Genomic DNA, 6,000 nt, shown 5'->3' with positions numbered 1-6,000 from the left:
GATACAGAGCATTGCAAAATGTAAAATTACTCATTTTATATTAAATTTAAAAAGCTTTTATACATACAAAATCAATGTAACCAAGATTAGAAGAAAGCAGAAAGATGGGAAACAATCTTTACTGAAAATGTCTCTGATAAAGGTCTTATTTCTCAATATACAGAGAGAAATGAGTCAAATTTATAAGAATACAAATCATTCCCCAATTGATAAATGGTCAAAATGTATGAACTGACAGATAATAGATGAAAAATAAAAGTTACGTATCAGCATAAAAAGCTTACTAAGTCATTTTTGATCAGACAAATGAAAATTAAAAAAAAATTTGCAGTACCACCTCATAACTATCAGTTGTGCTATTATGATAGGAAAAATTATAAATGCTGGAGAAGATGTGGGAAAATGGTACATTAATTCATTTTTGGTGGAGTTTTGAACTGATCCAACCATTCTTTTTTTTAAGCCATCAGGAGTAAGTAACTTGTTCAAGGTTACACAGCCACCTAGCCTCCCCTTGGAACTCAAAATTTTGAAAAATGAATGCTAAAACTTTTATTGACATCTACCTGGGGAATAAATAAAATACTATTTCTCTTCACTCTCTCTTTTCTTTCTTTCTATCACTCATCTCTCTTCCATTTTTCTTTCATCAAGACATTTTTGGGTGGGGGAAAGGAAATAGATTATTAGCATCAAAGCATACTATCTCAACCTTGAACTTTCAGTATGGAAGTATATATGATACACATTTATGATTAGCAATGTGAAGCAGGTGACCACAGTATGGTGAAAAGAGCATTTAACTTTGAGTTAGAGAAGTTGGATTTGATTCTGAGTTTTGAAAATTCCTAAATATCTATCTCTAGGCAAATAATGCATCTTCTCTGAATCTTAGTGGCCCGAGTTGTTAAATAGTTAAAAAAATAAATCTTTTACCTGTGTACTTCACAGGGTTCTTGTGATGAACAAATTTAAGAAACATCAATAGCAGTATCATCATGTATTATCAGTATCATCCTCATAGGCAGGAGATTTATTTCATAAGATTTTTTTTTGTTGGACTCAAGATTTTATAGCAAAAAATAACATTCACCCTCACAGCTTTCCCTCAAACTTGACAACATGAAATCTAGAGATTTGTAGATTTAGATTTGGGCAGGACCTCAAAAAAAGATTTAGAAACAGAACTCTCTTTCAGTCTAACTTTCCTTTTATTTCATGAGATCTTTTAAAAATAGCATGCATGGAGTCCAGATCTAAGGACTGTGTTTTTTGCCCTAGTAAGGGAATATCCTTAGAATTATGTCTGTTACTGAATCACATTTTAGAAGGGGTCACTATTAATCTGGTGAGCTTCTAGAGGCTGGTATAAGTTTGATATAATAGAAACAAATTCCAAAGACCAGAGCTTAAGTAACTACAGATGTCTAACCTAGATCAGAGAAGACTTAGAGGAAATACTATCTGTTTTCAAATATCTGAAGAAATTTTTATCATATGGTGACTGTGGGATTAAAATTATTTTGTATGACTATATGTGTGTATGTGTATGTGGCCAGAAAGAAAAGAATTTGTACCAATGGGTAGACACAACTGATTTCATTTCTATGTAAAACATGACTTTATTTTTCACTTCTCTATTTAAAAAAAAAGCAATTAGAGTTATCTAAAGAGGCAATAGCCATGATATGAATAACTTTGACTTTTTACACTATTTGATCAACATCCCTTGTTACTAGGGACATAAAAGTAGGGGTTAGCTATCCAACTGTCCATATATTAGAGAACAGATTCATGCTTTGTATAAGGATTAAGTTGCTGGCCATCTGAAGTCTTTTCTAACTGCACAGATCTGATTCCATGAGACTAAATGATGCATGTTTGGTATCTTGTTCTTTTGCCTTCATGAGACAGCCAGATAGAATCCTAGACTTAAAAAAAAATGAGAAAGGATCTTCAGAGATGATTTGTTCTAGCTGTCTGATATTATTACTGATGAGGAATCTAAGATTTATTGAGCTTATTACCTTCTTCAAGGTCACTAGCAGATCATGAGGAGAAAATATTCTCTCATTACTTACCTATTAAAAATCTCATGATACCAAAATTCCTTTTTCTTATTTTGAAATAAAATTCTCTTTTGTGCACTAAATATTTTAATTCATTATATCCTTTTGTGAGTTTAGCTTTGCTAAACATAATAGCAACCTTCAAACAAATAAGTAAAGAAATATTTTAAGGGCTGTTATATATAAAAATCTTAATGTTGCAAATTTACATTCCCTGCCCAGTAGTATGTGGAAGTTGTGATAGAAAAAAAATGATATAAATTTGTGTTCCTGACCTAGCAAATCTGAATCCCCATGTAGTTAGTTAAAGAAGGATCATTATAAACTATATTAAAAGCTATCCAAGCACTTGAGAATAAATTGATTCCTATACCCCTCAAATAAGCAATCTTGAAATAAAATCAGAAACTTGGCAGAATGAGCTTAAATACTTAAATGAAAAGACTCAAATACTACAATTTGAACTAAAGACCTCTAAAGCTCTCTCAGGAGTTTTAATTAAGGATAATGCTGTTCTCTCCAGGAAAAGAGATACACTTTAAAAACTCTGCAGAAAAACAAAATAATTGACAGATCTTGAATCTGAATGTGAAGTTTGAAAGAAATACTATATACTAATCCTGCTTCTAAAATTGAAGCTATTTTGAAATTAAATTCTGACCCCTCCCACTACACCAAAACCTAATACCTTTTGCATACAAATAACAAAAATCAATACCCACAAAGGCTCAGAGATGTATTCCTTAAAACTTTAGTTAACAATGGAATGAAAATAGTATTTTTTTTACATGTAAGAGAATTATGTACGCAGCAATATATTTATGGAATTGTAAAGCCTCCTGCAAAGTGCAGGTGCAGTTAATAGAAATTCTTCTCTTTCCAACGATCTTCCTATTTTTAAATTTAAAAAATACCTCTTAAAGAAAAGACCTCCTCCAAAAGGAAATTATCTACCATACACTTTCTTTACCTTCTGTATAAACTATTAAAATAACTTCCTTTCAGGTCTTCCTGGCTTCATTGATTTGTCTTCCAATCCATCCTTAGCACTTGTGCCAAGAAAATGTTTCTTACACATAAATCTAACTTTGTTCATCCCTCCATCAAAAATCTTCAATAATCCTTGCTACATTACCATTAAAGTTCTCATTCTTTTACCTGGCATTCAAAGATTTCCATAGCTTGAAACTATCTTACTTTTCAGCCATGATAGCCATATTGTTCTCCTCCATGCATGGTAAGTATAGCCAAATTATACAACACAGAGTTCTCTGAAATATTGATTAAACTCTGGAGTTCCTGAGCCTTTTCTCAAGATAATTTATATAACTGGAAAGATATTCATCTCTCTCTTTGTTTTTTGTATACCTTCCCATTATTTAAAATCCAATGTATATGTGACAGAAAGAAAAAAAAAAACATTGCATTTGGAAGCAGAAGACTTGAATTTGAAGGTCATTTCTTCTACATAGTACATATGTGATGTTGGAAGTCTTCTAAACTCTTTATACTTCCACTTTCTTATCAGTGAAAAGAAGGTGTTGACTAAATGACCTGACCTCTAAGATCCCTTCTAGCTTTGAATTTAATATCTTATGACTTTCTCCCTTATATATCACAGAACACTTTAATATGGATAGGTTCACTGAAAAGATTGAGAAATAAAAATCAAATTCATCAAGTAATATATCATAAAGGACCACAAAATCATGCTATTTTTGCCTGGTCCCATAAAAACACAAAGTAAACAGACAAGCAAACTGTTATTATTCCTGCTGCAAAATTACATTTTAAAATAGAGTACATTGAAGTGAATGAACCAAATTTCACAATACTCAATAAAAATGTGTGAAACAGAAAAGGCAAGCAAATAATTTAAAATAGCAAAATCTCATAATATATGCAATTATAATCCTTTGCAATATACATGAAGTGTGGAATAAGTGATAATATCCTGTGTTAGACTTCTAAATGACAAAGGTAACTATGCACTGATGGATTTCTGCTGAGACAATGTTCCTCTCACTTAACTCTCTGGGTTTAAAAGTATCAGCATCATGGGAACAATCATCATATCTAAACACACACACACACACACATATATATATATATATATACATATACATGTGGGTATGTATGTATGTGTATATATAAATTTTTGATTCTATAAAATATAATCATTAATCAATCAATATTGAATTATTTTGCTCTCTTTGGGAAAACATATATATCCACCAATCCCACATCTATGTGTGTATGGATATACACACTATGTGTACTAAATATTTTTGTGTATGTATAAACATGTATGCTTATATATGTCTGTCACAAAAATCACAAGTAAAAAATATGAAATGGAACAGCTGGAATGGTGAGATTTTGTGAATTTGAAAGTAAGTACTGATAGGTACTTCTTCCGTTCTTTACCAGAATGTCACAAAGCTCCTTGAAGTAATCAAATTATATATCTAAAATTATACTGTAAAGGAAAGAATAACACAGACTCTAGTGACCTAGATAGAAATCAGCTAAATAAAGAAGACACAAAACTTCCACCAATTTTACACCACTGACATTCGAAAACATACACACAAGTCATGCACACACACACACAAATTGGCAGCAAGTAAACTTACATACCAAATTTGAAAGCTTTTATAATAGACTTTTTCTTCATTGAAAAATAACTATGATTTATTATCTTCTCTAATCATATCCCTTTCTGTAGGGCAAAAGCTGTAGGAATAAAGACAACATCAATAACTTTAATTTGTATAGTGCTTTACAGTTTAATTACCCTTTTCTTCTCAATGAGATGAGTGAAACTAAGTTGTTAAATGAATTAACAGGTTTAGAGAGATAGATTGTCAAAGATCTGTTTACCTTAAAAAGTCTGGCACATTATCCACCTCTTAATAGTATCAAAAGGGTAGGTATGTGCTTTTGCTTTCAACTTTTTTCCCCTTAATTTTTTATTTTGAACATTCTTTTTAATTTTTTTTAGATTTTCATTCCCTTCTCCCACCCATTGAAAACCAGAAGCAAGAAATCTATTATACATGTGTAATGAGAATGTAAATTTTAAAGATCTTCCTGCCCCTAGGCTAAAGTGCACCTGGAGCCTGGGGTGGGAGGCTTGTTTTTCAGTAGATACTTTTTGATTGCCCAGTGGGTCCAAAAGGTTGTTACATTCTCTGAACTAGGAGAAGGCTATATAAGCCCTGATGTGAGGCTTTGTTTTGGGCTCACTTTGAGAAGTGTTCTGTGATTTGATCTGGATTGTGGGAAGCCATTGTCCAGAGCCCCCGGCTTTGAAAAACCCAGATGTTGAAACCCAGATGTTGATTTGGTATGGATGTAATGGTTGGACAGTTTGGAAAGCTGTCTACTTGATTTGTTTCTGTCTTGATAATTATGCCTGTATACTTTGAAGTTCAGGGTGCTGACCTTTTTCCCCTGAATGAGGTAAACAATATATGTTTGACTGATTAAAGTAAGCTTGTTAACCCATTTTGAGTTGCTTTCCTTTATCAAAGCAGATCCAAGAACCTGTGGTGGCAGCAACCCTGGGGACACTGGGGTGCTTGCTGCTACAACATGTTAAATCATGCAAAAGATATTTCCATATTATCATGTCAAAAAATAAAACAAAAAAGTAAATAAAATGAAAAATTTACACTTCAATTTATGCTCAGAATTTATCAGTTCCTTCTCTGGACATACATATAAATTTTTAATGAAACCTTTGGAATTATCTTAAATCACAGCATTAACCAGAGTAGCTAAGTCTTTCATAGTTGACTGTGCTGCAATACGGCTATTACCATATTCAACATTCTTCTCATTTTCCTTACTTGACAGATTTTTCCCCCAAACCATCCCTTTCATGATTCTTATGGAAGAATAATATTCCATCATAATCATATACCAC

The sequence above is a fragment of the Petaurus breviceps genome, unplaced genomic scaffold, assembly GCF_028583685.1.
Source record: "Petaurus breviceps papuanus isolate PSGF00001 unplaced genomic scaffold, PetGlider_PUasm1.0 90822, whole genome shotgun sequence".
Lineage (NCBI taxonomy): Eukaryota > Metazoa > Chordata > Mammalia > Diprotodontia > Petauridae > Petaurus > Petaurus breviceps.
Note: the sequence above shows the minus strand (reverse complement) of the source record.